Source organism: Falco peregrinus, chromosome 8, assembly GCF_023634155.1.
Source record: "Falco peregrinus isolate bFalPer1 chromosome 8, bFalPer1.pri, whole genome shotgun sequence".
Taxonomy (NCBI): Eukaryota; Metazoa; Chordata; class Aves; order Falconiformes; family Falconidae; genus Falco; species Falco peregrinus.
The window spans coordinates 108,942-134,505 of NC_073728.1; positions in this window are offsets into that span (position 1 = coordinate 108,942).

Consider the following 25,564-nt stretch of genomic DNA (forward strand, 5'->3'; position numbering starts at 1 on the left):
GGCTGGTGTACAAAATGTTCCAAACACACCCCATGCACAACTCCACCGGCGAAGGTGCCAGAAACGAGATCTGTTGGTAGTTTTTAAATTGCTTCTGGAGGCATCTGAAAGGCACCACAAAGTTGTTCTACCTGATTTCTGGGATGTGATTAGGAAATGCTGATTTTGGACTCGGCTGGTGGCAAAAAGTTCCAAACACACCCTATGCACAACTACACCGGGGAAGGTGCCAGAAAGGAATTCTGTTGGTCGTTTTTACGTTACTATGGTAGGCATTAGAAATTCGCCACAAAAGTTGTTCTACCTGCTTTCTGGGCTGAGATGGGGAATCCCTGAATTTTGGACTCGGATGGTGACAAAATGTTCCAAACACACCCCATGCACAACTCCACCGGGGAAGGTGCCAGAAACGACTTCTGTTTGTAGTTTTTAAATTGCTTCTGGAGGCAGCTGAAAGTCACCACAAAAGTTGTTCTACCTGATTTCTGGGATGTGGTTAGGAAATGCTGAATTTTGGAGTCGGCTGGTGACAGAATGTCCCAAACACACCCCATGCACAACTTCACGTGGGAAGGTGCCAGAAAGGAGTTCTCTTCGTAGTTTTTACACTACCCCGGTAGGAAGATGAAAGGCACCACAAAACTTGTTCTACCTGCTTTCTGGGCTGAGGTGGGGAAACCATGAATTTTGGACTCGGCTGGCGACAAAATGTTCCAAACACACCGCATGCACAACTCCACTAGAGAAGGTGCCAGAAAGGAATTATTTAGTATTTCTTACATTGCTCTGGTAGGCATCTGAAAGGCACCACAAAAGTTGTTCTACCTGCTTTCTGGGCTAGAGATGGGAAACCGCTGAATTTTGGCCTCGGCTAGAGACAAAATGTTCCAAAGACATCCCATGCACAACTCCACGGCGAAAGGTGCCAGACAGCAGTCCCTCTGGTAGTTTTTACATTGCTCCGCTACGCGGCTGAAAGGCACCACAAAAGTTGTTCTAACTGTTTTCTGGGCTAGAGATGGGGAACAGCTGAATTTTGGTCTCGGCTGGTGTACAAAATATTCCAAACACACCCCACGCACAACTCCACCGGGGAAGGAGCCAGACAGGAGTTTTGTTGGTAGTTTTTAAATTGCTTCTGTAGGCAGCTGAAAGGCACCACAATTGTTCTACAGGCTTTCTGGACTGAGGTGGGGAACCGCTGACTTTTGGTCTCGGCTGGTGGCAAAAAGTTCCAAACACACCCTAATGCACAACTCCACCAGGTAAGGTGCCAGACAGGAGTTCTCTTGGTAGTTTTTAAATTGTTTCTGGAGGCAGCCGTAAGGCACGAGAAATGTTGTTCTACCTGCTTTCTGGGCTAGAGATGGGGAACAGCTGAATTTCGGCCTCAGCTGGAGACAAAATGTTCCAAAAACACCCCACGCACAACTCCACCGGGGAAGCTGCCAGAGAGGAATTATTCGGTATTTCTTACATTGCTCTGGTAGGCATCTGACAGGCATCACATAAGTTGTTGTACCTGCTTTCTGGGCTGAGATGGGGAACAGCTGACCTTTGGCCTCGGATGGTGGCAAAAAGTTCCAAACAAACCCCATGCACAACTCCACCGGGGAAGCTGCCAGAAACGACTTCTGTTGGTAGTTTTTAAATTGCTTCTGGAGGCAGGTGAAAGGCACCACAAATGTTGTTCTACCTGATTTCTGGGATGTGATTACGAAATGCTGATTTTGGACTCGGCTGGTGGCAAAAAGTTCCAAACACACTCCAAGCACAACTCCACCGGGGAAGGAGCCAGAAAGGAATTCTTTTGGTCGTTTTTACGTTACTATGGTAGGCATTAGAAATTCGCCACAAAAGGTGTTCTACCTGTTTCTGGGCTAGAGATGGGGAATCCCTGAATTTTGGACTCGGATGGTGACAAAATGTTCCAAACACACCCCATGCACAACTCCACCGGGGAAGGTGCCAGAAACGAGTTCTCTTGGTAGTTTTTAAATTGCTTGTGTAGGCAGGTGAAAGGCACCACAAAAGTTGTTGTACCTGCTTTCTGGGCTGAGATTGGGAACAGCTGACCTTTGGCCGCGGCTGGTGGCAAAAAGTTCCAAAAACACCCTAATGCACAACTCCACTAGAGAAGGTGCCAGAAAGGAATTATTTAGTATTTCTTACATTGCTCTGGTAGGCATCTGAAAGGCACCACAAAAGTTGTTGTACCTGCTTTCTGGGCTAGAGATGGGGAAACCGCTGAATTTTGGCCTCGGCTGGAGACAAAAAGTTCCAAAGACATCCCATGCACAACTCCACCAGGGAAGGTGCCAGACAGGAGTTCTTCTGGTAGTTTTTACATTGCTCCGGTACGCGGCTGAAAGACACCACAAAACTTGTTCTACCTGCTTTCTGGGCTAGAGATGGGGAATCCATGAATTTTGGACTCGGCTGGCGACAAAAAGTTCCAAACACACCCCACGCACAACTCCACCGGGGAAGGAGCCAGACAGGAGTTTTGTTGGTAGTTTTTAAATTGCTTCTGTAGGCAGATGAAAGGCACCACAATTGTTCTACAGGCTTTCTGGACTGAGGTGGGAAATTGCTGACTTTTGGTCTCGGCTGGTGGCAAAAAGTTCCAAAGACACCCTAATGCACAACTCCACCAGGTAAGGTGCCAGACAGGAGTTCTGTTGGTAGTTTTTAAATTGCTTCTGGAGGCAGCTGAAAGGCACCACAAAAGTTGTTCTACCTGATTTCTGGGATGTGATTAGGAAATGCTGAATTTTGGAGTCGGCTGGTGACAGAATGTCCCAAACACACCACATGCACAACTTCACGTGGGAAGGTGCCAGAAAGGAGTTCTGTTGGTAGTTTTTACACTACCCCGGTAGGAAGCTGACAGGCACCACAAAACTTGTTCTACCTGCTTTCTGGGCTGAGGTGGGGAATCCATGAATTTTGGACTCGGCTGGCGACAAAATGATCCAAACAAGCCCATGCACAACTCCACTAGAGAAGGTGCCAGAGGGGAGTACTGGTGGTAGTTCTTACACTACATCTGTAGGCAGCAGAAAGGCAGTATAAAACTTGTTCTACCTGCTTTCTGGGCTGAGATGGGGAATCCATGAATTTTGGCCTCGGCTGGAGACAAAATGTTCCAAAGACAGCCCATGCACAACTCCACGGCGAAAGGTGCCAGACAGGAGTTCTCTGGTAGTTTTTACATTGCTCCGCTACGCGGCTGAAAGGCACCACAAAAGTTGTTCTAACTGTTTTCTGGGCTAGAGATGGGGAACAGCTGAATTTTGGTCTCGGCTGGTGTACAAAATGTTCCAAACACACCCCATGCACAACTCCACCGGCGAAGGTGCCAGAAACGAGATCTGTTGGTAGTTTTTAAATTGCTTCTGGAGGCATCTGAAAGGCACCACAAAAGTTGTTCTACCTGATTTCTGGGATGTGATTAGGAAATGCTGATTTTGGACTCGGCTGGTGGCAAAAAGTTCCAAACACACCCTATGCACAACTACACCGGGGAAGGTGCCAGAAAGGAATTCTGTTGGTCGTTTTTACGTTACTATGGTAGGCATTAGAAATTCGCCACAAAAGTTGTTCTACCTGCTTTCTGGGCTAGAGATGGGGAATCCCTGAATTTTGGACTCGGATGGTGACAAAATGTTCCAAACACACCCCATGCACAACTCCACCGGGGAAGGTGCCAGAAACGACTTCTGTTTGTAGTTTTTAAATTGCTTCTGGAGGCAGCTGAAAGGCACCACAAAAGTTGTTCTACCTGATTTCTGGGATGTGGTTAGGAAATGCTGAATTTTGGAGTCGGCTGGTGACAGAATGTCCCAAACACACCCCATGCACAACTTCACGTGGGAAGGTGCCAGAAAGGAGTTCTCTTCGTAGTTTTTACACTACCCCGGTAGGAAGATGAAAGGCACCACAAAACTTGTTCTACCTGCTTTCTGGGCTGAGGTGGGGAAACCATGAATTTTGGACTCGGCTGGCGACAAAATGTTCCAAACACACCGCATGCACAACTCCACTAGAGAAGGTGCCAGAAAGGAATTATTTAGTATTTCTTACATTGCTCTGGTAGGCATCTGAAAGGCACCACAAAAGTTGTTCTACCTGCTTTCTGGGCTAGAGATGGGGAACAGCTGAATTTTGGCCTCGGCTGGAGACAAAAAAGTTCCAAAGACATCCCATGCACAACTCCACGGCGAAAGGTGCCAGACAGGAGTTCTTCTGGTAGTTTTTACATTGCTCCGCTACGCGGCTGATAGGCACCACAAAAGTTGTTCTAACTGTTTTCTGGGCTAGAGATGGGGAACAGCTGAATTTTGGTCTCGGCTGGTGTACAAAATATTCCAAACACACCCCACGCACAACTCCACCGGGGAAGGAGCCAGACAGGAGTTTTGTTGGTAGTTTTTAAATTGCTTCTGTAGGCAGCTGAAAGGCACCACAATTGTTCTACAGGCTTTCTGGACTGAGGTGGGGAACCGCTGACTTTTGGTCTCGGCTGGTGGCAAAAAGTTCCAAACACACCCTAATGCACAACTCCACCAGGTAAGGTGCCAGACAGGAGTTCTCTTGGTAGTTTTTAAATTGTTTCTGGAGGCAGCCGTAAGGCACGAGAAATGTTGTTCTACCTGCTTTCTGGGCTAGAGATGGGGAACAGCTGAATTTCGGCCTCAGCTGGAGACAAAATGTTCCAAAAACACCCCACGCACAACTCCACCGGGGAAGCTGCCAGAGAGGAATTATTCGGTATTTCTTACATTGCTCTGGTAGGCATCTGACAGGCATCACATAAGTTGTTGTACCTGCTTTCTGGGCTGAGATGGGGAACAGCTGACCTTTGGCCTCGGATGGTGGCAAAAAGTTCCAAACAAACCCCATGCACAACTCCACCGGGGAAGCTGCCAGAAACGACTTCTGTTGGTAGTTTTTAAATTGCTTCTGGAGGCAGGTGAAAGGCACCACAAATGTTGTTCTACCTGATTTTTGGGATGTGATTAGGAAATGCTGATTTTGGACTCGGCTGGTGGTAAAAAGTTCCAAACACACTCCAAGCACAACTCCACCGGGGAAGGAGCCAGAAAGGAATTCTTTTGGTCGTTTTTACGTTACTATGGTAGGCATTAGAAATTCGCCACAAAAGGTGTTCTACCTGTTTCTGGGCTAGAGATGGGGAATCCCTGAATTTTGGACTCGGATGGTGACAAAATGTTCCAAACACACCCCATGCACAACTCCACCGGGGAAGGTGCCAGAAACGAGTTCTCTTGGTAGTTTTTAAATTGCTTGTGTAGGCAGGTGAAAGGCACCACAAAAGTTGTTGTACCTGCTTTCTGGGCTGAGATTGGGAACAGCTGACCTTTGGCCGCGGCTGGTGGCAAAAAGTTCCAAAAACACCCTAATGCACAACTCCACTAGAGAAGGTGCCAGAAAGGAATTATTTAGTATTTCTTACATTGCTCTGGTAGGCATCTGAAAGGCACCACAAAAGTTGTTGTACCTGCTTTCTGGGCTAGAGATGGGGAAACCGCTGAATTTTGGCCTCGGCTGGAGACAAAAAGTTCCAAAGACATCCCATGCACAACTCCACCAGGGAAGGTGCCAGACAGGAGTTCTTCTGGTAGTTTTTACATTGCTCCGGTACGCGGCTGAAAGACACCACAAAACTTGTTCTACCTGCTTTCTGGGCTAGAGATGGGGAATCCATGAATTTTGGACTCGGCTGGCGACAAAAAGTTCCAAACACACCCCACGCACAACTCCACCGGGGAAGGAGCCAGACAGGAGTTTTGTTGGTAGTTTTTAAATTGCTTCTGTAGGCAGATGAAAGGCACCACAATTGTTCTACAGGCTTTCTGGACTGAGGTGGGAAATTGCTGACTTTTGGTCTCGGCTGGTGGCAAAAAGTTCCAAAGACACCCTAATGCACAACTCCACCAGGTAAGGTGCCAGACAGGAGTTCTGTTGGTAGTTTTTAAATTGCTTCTGGAGGCAGCTGAAAGGCACCACAAAAGTTGTTCTACCTGATTTCTGGGATGTGATTAGGAAATGCTGAATTTTGGAGTCGGCTGGTGACAGAATGTCCCAAACACACCACATGCACAACTTCACGTGGGAAGGTGCCAGAAAGGAGTTCTGTTGGTAGTTTTTACACTACCCCGGTAGGAAGCTGACAGGCACCACAAAACTTGTTCTACCTGCTTTCTGGGCTGAGGTGGGGAATCCATGAATTTTGGACTCGGCTGGCGACAAAATGATCCAAACAAGCCCATGCACAACTCCACTAGAGAAGGTGCCAGAGGGGAGTACTGGTGGTAGTTCTTACACTACATCTGTAGGCAGCAGAAAGGCAGTATAAAACTTGTTCTACCTGCTTTCTGGGCTGAGATGGGGAATCCATGAATTTTGGCCTCGGCTGGAGACAAAATGTTCCAAAGACAGCCCATGCACAACTCCACGGCGAAAGGTGCCAGACAGGAGTTCTCTGGTAGTTTTTACATTGCTCCGCTACGCGGCTGAAAGGCACCACAAAAGTTGTTCTAACTGTTTTCTGGGCTAGAGATGGGGAACAGCTGAATTTTGGTCTCGGCTGGTGTACAAAATGTTCCAAACACACCCCATGCACAACTCCACCGGCGAAGGTGCCAGAAACGAGATCTGTTGGTAGTTTTTAAATTGCTTCTGGAGGCATCTGAAAGGCACCACAAAAGTTGTTCTACCTGATTTCTGGGATGTGATTAGGAAATGCTGATTTTGGACTCGGCTGGTGGCAAAAAGTTCCAAACACACCCTATGCACAACTACACCGGGGAAGGTGCCAGAAAGGAATTCTGTTGGTCGTTTTTACGTTACTATGGTAGGCATTAGAAATTCGCCACAAAAGTTGTTCTACCTGCTTTCTGGGCTAGAGATGGGGAATCCCTGAATTTTGGACTCGGATGGTGACAAAATGTTCCAAACACACCCCATGCACAACTCCACCGGGGAAGGTGCCAGAAACGACTTCTGTTTGTAGTTTTTAAATTGCTTCTGGAGGCAGCTGAAAGGCACCACAAAAGTTGTTCTACCTGATTTCTGGGATGTGGTTAGGAAATGCTGAATTTTGGAGTCGGCTGGTGACAGAATGTCCCAAACACACCCCATGCACAACTTCACGTGGGAAGGTGCCAGAAAGGAGTTCTCTTCGTAGTTTTTACACTACCCCGGTAGGAAGATGAAAGGCACCACAAAACTTGTTCTACCTGCTTTCTGGGCTGAGGTGGGGAAACCATGAATTTTGGACTCGGCTGGCGACAAAATGTTCCAAACACACCGCATGCACAACTCCACTAGAGAAGGTGCCAGAAAGGAATTATTTAGTATTTCTTACATTGCTCTGGTAGGCATCTGAAAGGCACCACAAAAGTTGTTCTACCTGCTTTCTGGGCTAGAGATGGGGAACAGCTGAATTTTGGCCTCGGCTGGAGACAAAAAAGTTCCAAAGACATCCCATGCACAACTCCACGGCGAAAGGTGCCAGACAGGAGTTCTTCTGGTAGTTTTTACATTGCTCCGCTACGCGGCTGATAGGCACCACAAAAGTTGTTCTAACTGTTTTCTGGGCTAGAGATGGGGAACAGCTGAATTTTGGTCTCGGCTGGTGTACAAAATATTCCAAACACACCCCACGCACAACTCCACCGGGGAAGGAGCCAGACAGGAGTTTTGTTGGTAGTTTTTAAATTGCTTCTGTAGGCAGCTGAAAGGCACCACAATTGTTCTACAGGCTTTCTGGACTGAGGTGGGGAACCGCTGACTTTTGGTCTCGGCTGGTGGCAAAAAGTTCCAAACACACCCTAATGCACAACTCCACCAGGTAAGGTGCCAGACAGGAGTTCTCTTGGTAGTTTTTAAATTGTTTCTGGAGGCAGCCGTAAGGCACGAGAAATGTTGTTCTACCTGCTTTCTGGGCTAGAGATGGGGAACAGCTGAATTTCGGCCTCAGCTGGAGACAAAATGTTCCAAAAACACCCCACGCACAACTCCACCGGGGAAGCTGCCAGAGAGGAATTATTCGGTATTTCTTACATTGCTCTGGTAGGCATCTGACAGGCATCACATAAGTTGTTGTACCTGCTTTCTGGGCTGAGATGGGGAACAGCTGACCTTTGGCCTCGGATGGTGGCAAAAAGTTCCAAACAAACCCCATGCACAACTCCACCGGGGAAGCTGCCAGAAACGACTTCTGTTGGTAGTTTTTAAATTGCTTCTGGAGGCAGGTGAAAGGCACCACAAATGTTGTTCTACCTGATTTCTGGGATGTGATTAGGAAATGCTGATTTTGGACTCGGCTGGTGGCAAAAAGTTCCAAACACACTCCAAGCACAACTCCACCGGGGAAGGAGCCAGAAAGGAATTCTTTTGGTCGTTTTTACGTTACTATGGTAGGCATTAGAAATTCGCCACAAAAGGTGTTCTACCTGTTTCTGGGCTAGAGATGGGGAATCCCTGAATTTTGGACTCGGATGGTGACAAAATGTTCCAAACACACCCCATGCACAACTCCACCGGGGAAGGTGCCAGAAACGAGTTCTCTTGGTAGTTTTTAAATTGCTTGTGTAGGCAGGTGAAAGGCACCACAAAAGTTGTTGTACCTGCTTTCTGGGCTGAGATTGGGAACAGCTGACCTTTGGCCGCGGCTGGTGGCAAAAAGTTCCAAAAACACCCTAATGCACAACTCCACTAGAGAAGGTGCCAGAAAGGAATTATTTAGTATTTCTTACATTGCTCTGGTAGGCATCTGAAAGGCACCACAAAAGTTGTTGTACCTGCTTTCTGGGCTAGAGATGGGGAAACCGCTGAATTTTGGCCTCGGCTGGAGACAAAAAGTTCCAAAGACATCCCATGCACAACTCCACCAGGGAAGGTGCCAGACAGGAGTTCTTCTGGTAGTTTTTACATTGCTCCGGTACGCGGCTGAAAGACACCACAAAACTTGTTCTACCTGCTTTCTGGGCTAGAGATGGGGAATCCATGAATTTTGGACTCGGCTGGCGACAAAAAGTTCCAAACACACCCCACGCACAACTCCACCGGGGAAGGAGCCAGACAGGAGTTTTGTTGGTAGTTTTTAAATTGCTTCTGTAGGCAGATGAAAGGCACCACAATTGTTCTACAGGCTTTCTGGACTGAGGTGGGAAATTGCTGACTTTTGGTCTCGGCTGGTGGCAAAAAGTTCCAAAGACACCCTAATGCACAACTCCACCAGGTAAGGTGCCAGACAGGAGTTCTGTTGGTAGTTTTTAAATTGCTTCTGGAGGCAGCTGAAAGGCACCACAAAAGTTGTTCTACCTGATTTCTGGGATGTGATTAGGAAATGCTGAATTTTGGAGTCGGCTGGTGACAGAATGTCCCAAACACACCACATGCACAACTTCACGTGGGAAGGTGCCAGAAAGGAGTTCTGTTGGTAGTTTTTACACTACCCCGGTAGGAAGCTGACAGGCACCACAAAACTTGTTCTACCTGCTTTCTGGGCTGAGGTGGGGAATCCATGAATTTTGGACTCGGCTGGCGACAAAATGATCCAAACAAGCCCATGCACAACTCCACTAGAGAAGGTGCCAGAGGGGAGTACTGGTGGTAGTTCTTACACTACATCTGTAGGCAGCAGAAAGGCAGTATAAAACTTGTTCTACCTGCTTTCTGGGCTGAGATGGGGAATCCATGAATTTTGGCCTCGGCTGGAGACAAAATGTTCCAAAGACAGCCCATGCACAACTCCACGGCGAAAGGTGCCAGACAGGAGTTCTCTGGTAGTTTTTACATTGCTCCGCTACGCGGCTGAAAGGCACCACAAAAGTTGTTCTAACTGTTTTCTGGGCTAGAGATGGGGAACAGCTGAATTTTGGTCTCGGCTGGTGTACAAAATGTTCCAAACACACCCCATGCACAACTCCACCGGCGAAGGTGCCAGAAACGAGATCTGTTGGTAGTTTTTAAATTGCTTCTGGAGGCATCTGAAAGGCACCACAAAAGTTGTTCTACCTGATTTCTGGGATGTGATTAGGAAATGCTGATTTTGGACTCGGCTGGTGGCAAAAAGTTCCAAACACACCCTATGCACAACTACACCGGGGAAGGTGCCAGAAAGGAATTCTGTTGGTCGTTTTTACGTTACTATGGTAGGCATTAGAAATTCGCCACAAAAGTTGTTCTACCTGCTTTCTGGGCTAGAGATGGGGAATCCCTGAATTTTGGACTCGGATGGTGACAAAATGTTCCAAACACACCCCATGCACAACTCCACCGGGGAAGGTGCCAGAAACGACTTCTGTTTGTAGTTTTTAAATTGCTTCTGGAGGCAGCTGAAAGGCACCACAAAAGTTGTTCTACCTGATTTCTGGGATGTGGTTAGGAAATGCTGAATTTTGGAGTCGGCTGGTGACAGAATGTCCCAAACACACCCCATGCACAACTTCACGTGGGAAGGTGCCAGAAAGGAGTTCTCTTCGTAGTTTTTACACTACCCCGGTAGGAAGATGAAAGGCACCACAAAACTTGTTCTACCTGCTTTCTGGGCTGAGGTGGGGAAACCATGAATTTTGGACTCGGCTGGCGACAAAATGTTCCAAACACACCGCATGCACAACTCCACTAGAGAAGGTGCCAGAAAGGAATTATTTAGTATTTCTTACATTGCTCTGGTAGGCATCTGAAAGGCACCACAAAAGTTGTTCTACCTGCTTTCTGGGCTAGAGATGGGGAACAGCTGAATTTTGGCCTCGGCTGGAGACAAAAAAGTTCCAAAGACATCCCATGCACAACTCCACGGCGAAAGGTGCCAGACAGGAGTTCTTCTGGTAGTTTTTACATTGCTCCGGTACGCGGCTGAAAGGCACCACAAAAGTTGTTCTACAGGCTTTCTGGACTGAGATGGGGAATCCATGAATTTTGGACTCGGCTGGCGACAAAAAGTTCCAAACACACCCCACGCACAACTCCACCGGGGAAGGAGCCAGACAGGAGTTTTGTTGGTAGTTTTTAAATTGCTTCTGTAGGCAGCTGAAAGGCACCACAATTGTTCTACAGGCTTTCTGGACTGAGGTGGGGAACCGCTGACTTTTGGTCTCGGCTGGTGGCAAAAAGTTCCAAACACACCCTAATGCACAACTCCACCAGGTAAGGTGCCAGACAGGAGTTCTCTTGGTAGTTTTTAAATTGTTTCTGGAGGCAGCCGTAAGGCACGAGAAATGTTGTTCTACCTGCTTTCTGGGCTAGAGATGGGGAACAGCTGAATTTCGGCCTCAGCTGGAGACAAAATGTTCCAAAAACACCCCACGCACAACTCCACCGGGGAAGCTGCCAGAGAGGAATTATTCGGTATTTCTTACATTGCTCTGGTAGGCATCTGACAGGCATCACATAAGTTGTTGTACCTGCTTTCTGGGCTGAGATGGGGAACAGCTGACCTTTGGCCTCGGATGGTGGCAAAAAGTTCCAAACAAACCCCATGCACAACTCCACCGGGGAAGCTGCCAGAAACGACTTCTGTTGGTAGTTTTTAAATTGCTTCTGGAGGCAGGTGAAAGGCACCACAAATGTTGTTCTACCTGATTTTTGGGATGTGATTAGGAAATGCTGATTTTGGACTCGGCTGGTGGTAAAAAGTTCCAAACACACTCCAAGCACAACTCCACCGGGGAAGGAGCCAGAAAGGAATTCTTTTGGTCGTTTTTACGTTACTATGGTAGGCATTAGAAATTCGCCACAAAAGGTGTTCTACCTGTTTCTGGGCTAGAGATGGGGAATCCCTGAATTTTGGACTCGGATGGTGACAAAATGTTCCAAACACACCCCATGCACAACTCCACGGCGAAAGGTGCCAGACAGGAGTTCTTCTGGTAGTTTTTACATTGCTCCGGTACGCGGCTGAAAGACACCACAAAACTTGTTCTACCTGCTTTCTGGGCTAGAGATGGGGAATCCATGAATTTTGGACTCGGCTGGCGACAAAAAGTTCCAAACACACCCCACGCACAACTCCACCGGGGAAGGAGCCAGACAGGAGTTTTGTTGGTAGTTTTTAAATTGCTTCTGTAGGCAGATGAAAGGCACCACAATTGTTCTACAGGCTTTCTGGACTGAGGTGGGAAATTGCTGACTTTTGGTCTCGGCTGGTGGCAAAAAGTTCCAAAGACACCCTAATGCACAACTCCACCAGGTAAGGTGCCAGACAGGAGTTCTGTTGGTAGTTTTTAAATTGCTTCTGGAGGCAGCTGAAAGGCACCACAAAAGTTGTTCTACCTGATTTCTGGGATGTGATTAGGAAATGCTGAATTTTGGAGTCGGCTGGTGACAGAATGTCCCAAACACACCACATGCACAACTTCACGTGGGAAGGTGCCAGAAAGGAGTTCTGTTGGTAGTTTTTACACTACCCCGGTAGGAAGCTGACAGGCACCACAAAACTTGTTCTACCTGCTTTCTGGGCTGAGGTGGGGAATCCATGAATTTTGGACTCGGCTGGCGACAAAATGATCCAAACAAGCCCATGCACAACTCCACTAGAGAAGGTGCCAGAGGGGAGTACTGGTGGTAGTTCTTACACTACATCTGTAGGCAGCAGAAAGGCAGTATAAAACTTGTTCTACCTGCTTTCTGGGCTGAGATGGGGAATCCATGAATTTTGGCCTCGGCTGGAGACAAAATGTTCCAAAGACAGCCCATGCACAACTCCACGGCGAAAGGTGCCAGACAGGAGTTCTCTGGTAGTTTTTACATTGCTCCGCTACGCGGCTGAAAGGCACCACAAAAGTTGTTCTAACTGTTTTCTGGGCTAGAGATGGGGAACAGCTGAATTTTGGTCTCGGCTGGTGTACAAAATGTTCCAAACACACCCCATGCACAACTCCACCGGCGAAGGTGCCAGAAACGAGATCTGTTGGTAGTTTTTAAATTGCTTCTGGAGGCATCTGAAAGGCACCACAAAAGTTGTTCTACCTGATTTCTGGGATGTGATTAGGAAATGCTGATTTTGGACTCGGCTGGTGGCAAAAAGTTCCAAACACACCCTATGCACAACTACACCGGGGAAGGTGCCAGAAAGGAATTCTGTTGGTCGTTTTTACGTTACTATGGTAGGCATTAGAAATTCGCCACAAAAGTTGTTCTACCTGCTTTCTGGGCTAGAGATGGGGAATCCCTGAATTTTGGACTCGGATGGTGACAAAATGTTCCAAACACACCCCATGCACAACTCCACCGGGGAAGGTGCCAGAAACGACTTCTGTTTGTAGTTTTTAAATTGCTTCTGGAGGCAGCTGAAAGGCACCACAAAAGTTGTTCTACCTGATTTCTGGGATGTGGTTAGGAAATGCTGAATTTTGGAGTCGGCTGGTGACAGAATGTCCCAAACACACCCCATGCACAACTTCACGTGGGAAGGTGCCAGAAAGGAGTTCTCTTCGTAGTTTTTACACTACCCCGGTAGGAAGATGAAAGGCACCACAAAACTTGTTCTACCTGCTTTCTGGGCTGAGGTGGGGAAACCATGAATTTTGGACTCGGCTGGCGACAAAATGTTCCAAACACACCGCATGCACAACTCCACTAGAGAAGGTGCCAGAAAGGAATTATTTAGTATTTCTTACATTGCTCTGGTAGGCATCTGAAAGGCACCACAAAAGTTGTTCTACCTGCTTTCTGGGCTAGAGATGGGGAACAGCTGAATTTTGGCCTCGGCTGGAGACAAAAAAGTTCCAAAGACATCCCATGCACAACTCCACGGCGAAAGGTGCCAGACAGGAGTTCTTCTGGTAGTTTTTACATTGCTCCGGTACGCGGCTGAAAGGCACCACAAAAGTTGTTCTACAGGCTTTCTGGACTGAGATGGGGAATCCATGAATTTTGGACTCGGCTGGCGACAAAAAGTTCCAAACACACCCCACGCACAACTCCACCGGGGAAGGAGCCAGACAGGAGTTTTGTTGGTAGTTTTTAAATTGCTTCTGTAGGCAGCTGAAAGGCACCACAATTGTTCTACAGGCTTTCTGGACTGAAGTGGGGAACCGCTGACTTTTGGTCTCGGCTGGTGGCAAAAAGTTCCAAACACACCCCATGCACAACTCCACCGGGGAAGGAGCCAGAAAGGAATTCTTTTGGTCGTTTTTACGTTACTATGGTAGGCATTAGAAATTCGCCACAAAAGGTGTTCTACCTGCTTTCTGGGCTAGAGATGGGGAATCCCTGAATTTTGGACTCGGATGGTGACAAAATGTTCCAAACACACCCCATGCACAACTCCACCGGGGAAGGTGCCAGAAACGAGTTCTCTTGGTAGTTTTTAAATTGCTTGTGTAGGCAGGTGAAAGGCACCACAATTGTTCTACAGGCTTTCTGGACTGAGGTGGGGAATCCATGAATTTTGGACTCGGCTGGCGACAAAAAGTTCCAAAAACACCCTAATGCACAACTCCACTAGAGAAGGTGCCAGAAAGGAATTATTTAGTATTTCTTACATTGCTCTGGTAGGCATCTGAAAGGCACCACAAAAGTTGTTGTACCTGCTTTCTGGGCTAGAGATGGGGAAACCGCTGAATTTTGGCCTCGGCTGGAGACAAAATGTTCCAAAGACATCCCATGCACAACTCCACCAGGGAAGGTGCCAGACAGGAGTTCTTCTGGTAGTTTTTACATTGCTCCGGTACGCGGTTGAAAGGCACCACAAAAGTTGTTGTACCTGCTTTCTGGGCTGAGATGGGGAACAGCTGACCTTTGGCCGCGGCTGGTGGCAAAAAGTTCCAAAAACACCCTAATGCACAACTCCACTAGAGAAGGTGCCAGAAAGGAATTATTTAGTATTTCTTACATTGCTCTGGTAGGCATCTGAAAGGCACCACAAAAGTTGTTCTACCTGCTTTCTGGGCTGAGATGGGGAACAGCTGAATTTTGGCCTCGGCTGGAGACAAAATGTTCCAAAGACATCCCATGCACAACTCCACGGCGAAAGGTGCCAGACAGGAGTTCTTTTGGTAGTTTTTACATTGCTCCGCTACGCGGCTGATAGGCACCACAAAAGTTGTTCTAACTGTTTTCTGGGCTAGAGATGGGGAACAGCTGAATTTTGGTCTCGGCTGGTGTACAAAATGTTCCAAACACACCCCATGCACAACTCCACCGGGGAAGGTGCCAGAAACGAGATCTGTTGGTAGTTTTTAAATTGCTTCTGGAGGCATCTGAAAGGCACCACAAAGTTGTTCTACCTGATTTCTGGGATGTGATTAGGAAATGCTGATTTTGGACTCGGCTGGTGGCAAAAAGTTCCAAACACACCCTATGCACAACTACACCGGGGAAGGTGCCAGAAAGGAATTCTGTTGGTCGTTTTTACGTTACTATGGTAGGCATTAGAAATTCGCCACAAAAGTTGTTCTACCTGCTTTCTGGGCTGAGATGGGGAATCCCTGAATTTTGGACTCGGATGGTGACAAAATGTTCCAAACACACCCCATGCACAACTCCACCGGGGAAGGTGCCAGAAACGACTTCTGTTTGTAGTTTTTAAATTGCTTCTGGAGGCAGCTGAAAGGCACCACAAAAGTTGTTCTACCTGATTTCTGGGATGTGGTTAGGAAATGCTGACTTTTGGAGTCGGCTGGTGACAGAATGTCCCAAACACACCCCATGCACAACTTCACGTGGGAAGGTGCCAGAAAGGAGTTCTCTTCGTAGTTTTTACACTACCCCGGTAGGAAGATGAAAGGCACCACAAAACTTGTTCTACCTGCTTTCTGGGCTGAGGTGGGGAAACCATGAATTTTGGACTCGGCTGGCGACAAAATGTTCCAAACACACCGCATGCACAACTCCACTAGAGAAGGTGCCAGAAAGGAATTATTTAGTATTTCTTACATTGCTCTGGTAGGCATCTGAAAGGCACCACAAAAGTTGTTGTACCTGCTTTCTGGGCTAGAGATGGGGAACAGCTGAATTTTGGCCTCGGCTGGAGACAAAAAAGTTCCAAAGACATCCCATGCACAACTCCACGGCGAAAGGTGCCAGACAGGAGTTCTTCTGGTAGTTTTTACATTGCTCCGGTACGCGGCTGAAAGGCACCACAAAAGTTGTTCTACAGGCTTTCTGGACTGAGATGGGGAATCCATGAATTTTGGACTCGGCTGGCGACAAAAAGTTCCAAACACACCCCACGCACAACTCCACCGGGGAAGGAGCCAGACAGGAGTTTTGTTGGTAGTTTTTAAATTGCTTCTGTAGGCAGCTGAAAGGCACCACAATTGTTCTACAGGCTTTCTGGACTGAAGTGGGGAACCGCTGACTTTTGGTCTCGGCTGGTGGCAAAAAGTTCCAAACACACCCTAATGCACAACTCCACCAGGTAAGGTGCCAGACAGGAGTTCTCTTGGTAGTTTTTAAATTGTTTCTGGAGGCAGCCGTAAGGCACGAGAAATGTTGTTCTACCTGCTTTCTGGGCTAGAGATGGGGAACAGCTGAATTTCGGCCTCAGCTGGAGACAAAATGTTCCAAACACACCCCACGCACAACTCCACCGGGGAAGGTGCCAGAGAGGAATTATTCGGTATTTCTTACATTGCTCTGGTAGGCATCTGACAGGCATCACATAAGTTGTTGTACCTGCTTTCTGGGCTGAGATGGGGAACAGCTGACCTTTGGCCTCGGATGGTGGCAAAAAGTTCCAAACAAACCCCACGCACAACTCCACCGGGGAAGCTGCCAGAAACGACTTCTGTTGGTAGTTTTTAAATTGCTTCTGGAGGCAGGTGAAAGGCACCACAAATGTTGTTCTACCTGATTTCTGGGATGTGATTAGGAAATGCTGATTTTGGACTCGGCTGGTGGCAAAAAGTTCCAAACACACCCCATGCACAACTCCACCGGGGAAGGAGCCAGAAAGGAATTCTTTTGGTCGTTTTTACGTTACTATGGTAGGCATTAGAAATTCGCCACAAAAGGTGTTCTACCTGCTTTCTGGGCTAGAGATGGGGAATCCCTGAATTTTGGACTCGGATGGTGACAAAATGTTCCAAACACACCCCATGCACAACTCCACCGGGGAAGGTGCCAGAAACGAGTTCTCTTGGTAGTTTTTAAATTGCTTGTGTAGGCAGGTGAAAGGCACCACAAAAGTTGTTGTACCTGCTTTCTGGGCTGAGATTGGGAACAGCTGACCTTTGGCCGCGGCTGGTGGCAAAAAGTTCCAAAAACACCCTAATGCACAACTCCACTAGAGAAGGTGCCAGAAAGGAATTATTTAGTATTTCTTACATTGCTCTGGTAGGCATCTGAAAGGCACCACAAAAGTTGTTGTACCTGCTTTCTGGGCTAGAGATGGGGAAACCGCTGAATTTTGGCCTCGGCTGGAGACAAAAAGTTCCAAAGACATCCCATGCACAACTCCACCAGGGAAGGTGCCAGACAGGAGTTCTTCTGGTAGTTTTTACATTGCTCCGGTACGCGGCTGAAAGACACCACAAAACTTGTTCTACCTGCTTTCTGGGCTAGAGATGGGGAATCCATGAATTTTGGACTCGGCTGGCGACAAAAAGTTCCAAACACACCCCACGCACAACTCCACCGGGGAAGGAGCCAGACAGGAGTTTTGTTGGTAGTTTTTAAATTGCTTCTGTAGGCAGATGAAAGGCACCACAATTGTTCTACAGGCTTTCTGGACTGAGGTGGGAAATTGCTGACTTTTGGTCTCGGCTGGTGGCAAAAAGTTCCAAAGACACCCTAATGCACAACTCCACCAGGTAAGGTGCCAGACAGGAGTTCTGTTGGTAGTTTTTAAATTGCTTCTGGAGGCAGCTGAAAGGCACCACAAAAGTTGTTCTACCTGATTTCTGGGATGTGATTAGGAAATGCTGAATTTTGGAGTCGGCTGGTGACAGAATGTCCCAAACACACCACATGCACAACTTCACGTGGGAAGGTGCCAGAAAGGAGTTCTGTTGGTAGTTTTTACACTACCCCGGTAGGAAGCTGACAGGCACCACAAAACTTGTTCTACCTGCTTTCTGGGCTGAGGTGGGGAATCCATGAATTTTGGACTCGGCTGGCGACAAAATGATCCAAACAAGCCCATGCACAACTCCACTAGAGAAGGTGCCAGAGGGGAGTACTGGTGGTAGTTCTTACACTACATCTGTAGGCAGCAGAAAGGCAGTATAAAACTTGTTCTACCTGCTTTCTGGGCTGAGATGGGGAATCCATGAATTTTGGCCTCGGCTGGAGACAAAATGTTCCAAAGACAGCCCATGCACAACTCCACGGCGAAAGGTGCCAGACAGGAGTTCTCTGGTAGTTTTTACATTGCTCCGCTACGCGGCTGAAAGGCACCACAAAAGTTGTTCTAACTGTTTTCTGGGCTAGAGATGGGGAACAGCTGAATTTTGGTCTCGGCTGGTGTACAAAATGTTCCAAACACACCCCATGCACAACTCCACCGGCGAAGGTGCCAGACACGAGATCTGTTGGTAGTTTTTAAATTGCTTCTGGAGGCATCTGAAAGGCACCACAAAAGTTGTTCTACCTGATTTCTGGGATGTGATTAGGAAATGCTGATTTTGGACTCGGCTGGTGGCAAAAAGTTCCAAACACACCCTATGCACAACTACACCGGGGAAGGTGCCAGAAAGGAATTCTGTTGGTCGTTTTTACGTTACTATGGTAGGCATTAGAAATTCGCCACAAAAGTTGTTCTACCTGCTTTCTGGGCTAGAGATGGGGAATCCCTGAATTTTGGACTCGGATGGTGACAAAATGTTCCAAACACACCCCATGCACAACTCCACCGGGGAAGGTGCCAGAAACGACTTCTGTTTGTAGTTTTTAAATTGCTTCTGGAGGCAGCTGAAAGGCACCACAAAAGTTGTTCTACCTGATTTCTGGGATGTGGTTAGGAAATGCTGAATTTTGGAGTCGGCTGGTGACAGAATGTCCCAAACACACCCCATGCACAACTTCACGTGGGAAGGTGCCAGAAAGGAGTTCTCTTCGTAGTTTTTACACTACCCCGGTAGGAAGATGAAAGGCACCACAAAACTTGTTCTACCTGCTTTCTGGGCTGAGGTGGGGAAACCATGAATTTTGGACTCGGCTGGCGACAAAATGTTCCAAACACACCGCATGCACAACTCCACTAGAGAAGGTGCCAGAAAGGAATTATTTAGTATTTCTTACATTGCTCTGGTAGGCATCTGAAAGGCACCACAAAAGTTGTTCTACCTGCTTTCTGGGCTAGAGATGGGGAACAGCTGAATTTTGGCCTCGGCTGGAGACAAAAAAGTTCCAAAGACATCCCATGCACAACTCCACGGCGAAAGGTGCCAGACAGGAGTTCTTCTGGTAGTTTTTACATTGCTCCGGTACGCGGCTGAAAGGCACCACAAAAGTTGTTCTACAGGCTTTCTGGACTGAGATGGGGAATCCATGAATTTTGGACTCGGCTGGCGACAAAAAGTTCCAAACACACCCCACGCACAACTCCACCGGGGAAGGAGCCAGACAGGAGTTTTGTTGGTAGTTTTTAAATTGCTTCTGTAGGCAGCTGAAAGGCACCACAATTGTTCTACAGGCTTTCTGGACTGAAGTGGGGAACCGCTGACTTTTGGTCTCGGCTGGTGGCAAAAAGTTCCAAACACACCCTATGCACAACTCCACCGGGGAAGGAGCCAGAAAGGAATTCTTTTGGTCGTTTTTACGTTACTATGGTAGGCATTAGAAATTCGCCACAAAAGGTGTTCTACCTGCTTTCTGGGCTAGAGATGGGGAATCCCTGAATTTTGGACTCGGATGGTGACAAAATGTTCCAAACACACCCCATGCACAACTCCACCGGGGAAGGTGCCAGAAACGAGTTCTCTTGGTAGTTTTTAAATTGCTTGTGTAGGCAGGTGAAAGGCACCACAATTGTTCTACAGGCTTTCTGGACTGAGGTGGGGAATCCATGAATTTTGGACTCGGCTGGCGACAAAAAGTTCCAAAAACACCCTAATGCACAACTCCACTAGAGAAGGTGCCAGAAAGGAATTATTTAGTATTTCTTACATTGCTCTGGTAGGCATCTGAAAGGCACCACAAAAGTTGTTGTACCTGCTTTCTGGGCTAGAGATGGGGAAACCGCTGAATTTTGGCCTCGGCTGGAGACAAAATGTTCCAAAGACATCCCATGCACAACTCCACCAGGGAAGGTGCCAGACAGGAGTTCTTCTGGTAGTTTTTACATTGCTCCGGTACGCGGTTGAAAGGCACCACAAAAGTTGTTGTACCTGCTTTCTGGGCTGAGATGGGGAACAGCTGACCTTTGGCCGCGGCTGGTGGCAAAAAGTTCCAAAAACACCCTAATGCACAACTCCACTAGAGAAGGTGCCAGAAAGGAATTATTTAGTATTTCTTACATTGCTCTGGTAGGCATCTGAAAGGCACCACAAAAGTTGTTCTACCTGCTTTCTGGGCTGAGATGGGGAACAGCTGAATTTTGGCCTCGGCTGGAGACAAAATGTTCCAAAGACATCCCATGCACAACTCCACGGCGAAAGGTGCCAGACAGGAGTTCTCTGGTAGTTTTTACATTGCTCCGCTACGCGGCTGAAAGGCACCACAAAAGTTGTTCTACCTGCTTTCTGGGCTAGAGATGGGGAAACCGCTGAATTTTGGCCTCGGCTGGAGACAAAATGTTCCAAAGACATCCCATGCACAACTCCACGGCGAAAGGTGCCAGACAGGAGTTCTCTGGTAGTTTTTACATTGCTCCGGTACGCGGTTGAAAGGCACCACAAAAGTTGTTGTACCTGCTTTCTGGGCTGAGATGGGGAACAGCTGACCTTTGGCCGCGGCTGGTGGCAAAAAGTTCCAAAAACACCCTAATGCACAACTCCACTAGAGAAGGTGCCAGAAAGGAATTATTTAGTATTTCTTACATTGCTCTGGTAGGCATCTGAAAGGCACCACAAAAGTTGTTCTAACTGTTTTCTGGGCTAGAGATGGGGAACAGCTTTATTTTGGTCTCGGCTGGTGTACAAAATGTTCCAAACACACCCCATGCACAACTCCACCGGGGAAGGTGCCAGAAACGAGATCTGTTGGTAGTTTTTAAATTGCTTCTGGAGGCATCTGAAAGGCACCACAAAGTTGTTCTACCTGATTTCTGGGATGTGATTAGGAAATGCTGATTTTGGACTCGGCTGGTGGCAAAAAGTTCCAAACACACCCTATGCACAACTACACCGGGGAAGGTGCCAGAAAGGAATTCTGTTGGTCGTTTTTACGTTACTATGGTAGGCATTAGAAATTCGCCACAAAAGTTGTTCTACCTGCTTTCTGGGCTGAGATGGGGAATCCCTGAATTTTGGACTCGGATGGTGACAAAATGTTCCAAACACACCCCATGCACAACTCCACCGGGGAAGGTGCCAGAAACGACTTCTGTTTGTAGTTTTTAAATTGCTTCTGGAGGCAGCTGAAAGTCACCACAAAAGTTGTTCTACCTGATTTCTGGGATGTGGTTAGGAAATGCTGAATTTTGGAGTCGGCTGGTGACAGAATGTCCCAAACACACCCCATGCACAACTTCACGTGGGAAGGTGCCAGAAAGGAGTTCTCTTCGTAGTTTTTACACTACCCCGGTAGGAAGATGAAAGGCACCACAAAACTTGTTCTACCTGCTTTCTGGGCTGAGGTGGGGAAACCATGAATTTTGGACTCGGCTGGCGACAAAATGTTCCAAACACACCGCATGCACAACTCCACTAGAGAAGGTGCCAGAAAGGAATTATTTAGTATTTCTTACATTGCTCTGGTAGGCATCTGAAAGGCACCACAAAAGTTGTTCTACCTGCTTTCTGGGCTAGAGATGGGGAACAGCTGAATTTTGGCCTCGGCTGGAGACAAAAAAGTTCCAAAGACATCCCATGCACAACTCCACGGCGAAAGGTGCCAGACAGGAGTTCTTCTGGTAGTTTTTACATTGCTCCGGTACGCGGCTGAAAGGCACCACAAAAGTTGTTCTACAGGCTTTCTGGACTGAGATGGGGAATCCATGAATTTTGGACTCGGCTGGCGACAAAAAGTTCCAAACACACCCCACGCACAACTCCACCGGGGAAGGAGCCAGACAGGAGTTTTGTTGGTAGTTTTTAAATTGCTTCTGTAGGCAGCTGAAAGGCACCACAATTGTTCTACAGGCTTTCTGGACTGAAGTGGGGAACCGCTGACTTTTGGTCTCGGCTGGTGGCAAAAAGTTCCAAACACACCCTAATGCACAACTCCACCAGGTAAGGTGCCAGACAGGAGTTCTCTTGGTAGTTTTTAAATTGTTTCTGGAGGCAGCCGTAAGGCACGAGAAATGTTGTTCTACCTGCTTTCTGGGCTAGAGATGGGGAACAGCTGAATTTCGGCCTCAGCTGGAGACAAAATGTTCCAAACACACCCCACGCACAACTCCACCGGGGAAGGTGCCAGAGAGGAATTATTTGGTATTTCTTACATTGCTCTGGTAGGCATCTGACAGGCATCACATAAGTTGTTGTACCTGCTTTCTGGGCTGAGATGGGGAACAGCTGACCTTTGGCCTCGGATGGTGGCAAAAAGTTCCAAACAAACCCCACGCACAACTCCACCGGGGAAGCTGCCAGAAACGACTTCTGTTGGTAGTTTTTAAATTGCTTCTGGAGGCAGCTGAAAGGCACCACAAATGTTGTTCTACCTGATTTCTGGGATGTGATTAGGAAATGCTGATTTTGGACTCGGCTGGTGGCAAAAAGTTCCAAACACACCCCATGCACAACTCCACCGGGGAAGGAGCCAGAAAGGAATTCTTTTGGTCGTTTTTACGTTACTATGGTAGGCATTAGAAATTCGCCACAAAAGGTGTTCTACCTGCTTTCTGGGCTAGAGATGGGGAATCCCTGAATTTTGGACTCGGATGGTGACAAAATGTTCCAAACACACCCCATGCACAACTCCACCGGGGAAGGTGCCAGAAACGAGTTCTCTTGGTAGTTTTTAAATTGCTTGTGTAGGCAGGTGAAAGGCACCTCAATTGTTCTACAGGCTTTCTGGACTGAGGTGGGGAATCCCTGAATTTTGGACTCGGCTGGCGACAAAAAGTTCCAAAAACACCCTAATGCACAACTCCACTAGAGAAGGTGCCAGAAAGGAATTATTTAGTATTTCTTACATTGCTCTGGTAGGCATCTGAAAGGCACCACAAAAGTTGTTCTACCTGCTTTCTGGGCTAGAGATGGGGAAACCGCTGAATTTTGGCCTCGGCTGGAGACAAAATGTTCCAAAGACATCCCATGCACAACTCCACGGCGAAAGGTGCCAGACAGGAGTTCTCTGGTAGTTTTTACATTGCTCCGGTACGCGGTTGAAAGGCACCACAAAAGTTGTTGTACCTGCTTTCTGGGCTGAGATGGGGAACAGCTGACCTTTGGCCGCGGCTGGTGGCAAAAAGTTCCAAAAACACCCTAATGCACAACTCCACTAGAGAAGGTGCCAGAAAGGAATTATTTAGTATTTCTTACATTGCTCTGGTAGGCATCTGAAAGGCACCACAAAAGTTGTTCTACCTGCTTTCTGGGCTGAGATGGGGAACAGCTGAATTTTGGCCTCGGCTGGAGACAAAATGTTCCAAAGACATCCCATGCACAACTCCACGGCGAAAGGTGCCAGACAGGAGTTCTTTTGGTAGTTTTTACATTGCTCCGCTACGCGGCTGATAGGCACCACAAAAGTTGTTCTAACTGTTTTCTGGGCTAGAGATGGGGAACAGCTGAATTTTGGTCTCGGCTGGTGTACAAATTGTTCCAAACACAACCCATGCACAATTCCACCAGGGAAGGTGCCAGAAACGACTTCTGTTTGTAGTTTTTAAATTGCTTCTGGAGGCAGCTGAAAGGCACAACAAAAGTTGTTCTACCTGATTTCTGGGATGTGATTAGGAAATGCTGATTTTGGAGTCGGCTGGTGTCAAAAAGTTCCAAACACACCCCATGCACAACTCCACCAGGGAAGGTGCCAGAAAGGAGTTCTGTTGGTCGTTTTTACACTACCCCGGTAGGAAGCTGACAGGCACCACAAAACTTGTTCTACCTGCTTTCTGGGCTGAGGTGGGGAATCCATGAATTTTGGACTCGGCTGGCGACAAAATGTTCCAAACACACCGCATGCACAACTCCACTAGAGAAGGTGCCAGAAAGGAATTATTTAGTATTTTTTACATTGCTCTGGTAGGCATCTGAAAGGCACCACAAAAGTTGTTCTACCTGCTTTCTGGGCTAGAGATGGGAAACCGCTGAATTTTGGCCTCGGCTGGAGACAAAATGTTCCAAAGACATCCCATGCACAACTCCACGGCGAAAGGTGCCAGACAGGAGTTCTTTTGGTAGTTTTTACATTGCTCCGGTACGCGGCTGATAGGCACCACAAAAGTTGTTCTAACTGTTTTCTGGGCTAGAGATGGGGAACAGCTGAATTTTGGTCTCGGCTGGTGTACAAAATGTTCCAAACACACCCCATGCACAACTCCACCGGCGAAGGTGCCAGAAACGAGATCTGTTGGTAGTTTTTAAATTGCTTCTGGAGGCATCTGAAAGGCACCACAAAGTTGTTCTACCTGATTTCTGGGATGTGATTAGGAAATGCTGATTTTGGACTCGGCTGGTGGCAAAAAGTTCCAAACACACCCTATGCACAACTACACCGGGGAAGGTGCCAGAAAGGAATTCTGTTGGTCGTTTTTACGTTACTATGGTAGGCATTAGAAATTCGCCACAAAAGTTGTTCTACCTGCTTTCTGGGCTAGAGATGGGGAATCCCTGAATTTTGGACTCGGATGGTGACAAAATGTTCCAAACACACCCCATGCACAACTCCACCGGGGAAGGTGCCAGAAACGACTTCTGTTTGTAGTTTTTAAATTGCTTCTGGAGGCAGCTGAAAGGCACCACAAAAGTTGTTCTACCTGATTTCTGGGATGTGGTTAGGAAATGCTGAATTTTGGAGTCGGCTGGTGACAGAATGTCCCAAACACACCCCATGCACAACTTCACGTGGGAAGGTGCCAGAAAGGAGTTCTCTTCGTAGTTTTTACACTACCCCGGTAGGAAGATGAAAGGCACCACAAAACTTGTTCTACCTGCTTTCTGGGCTGAGGTGGGGAAACCATGAATTTTGGACTCGGCTGGCGACAAAATGTTCCAAACACACCGCATGCACAACTCCACTAGAGAAGGTGCCAGAAAGGAATTATTTAGTATTTCTTACATTGCTCTGGTAGGCATCTGAAAGGCACCACAAAAGTTGTTCTACCTGCTTTCTGGGCTAGAGATGGGGAACAGCTGAATTTTGGCCTCGGCTGGAGACAAAAAAGTTCCAAAGACATCCCATGCACAACTCCACGGCGAAAGGTGCCAGACAGGAGTTCTTCTGGTAGTTTTTACATTGCTCCGGTACGCGGCTGAAAGGCACCACAAAAGTTGTTCTACAGGCTTTCTGGACTGAGATGGGGAATCCATGAATT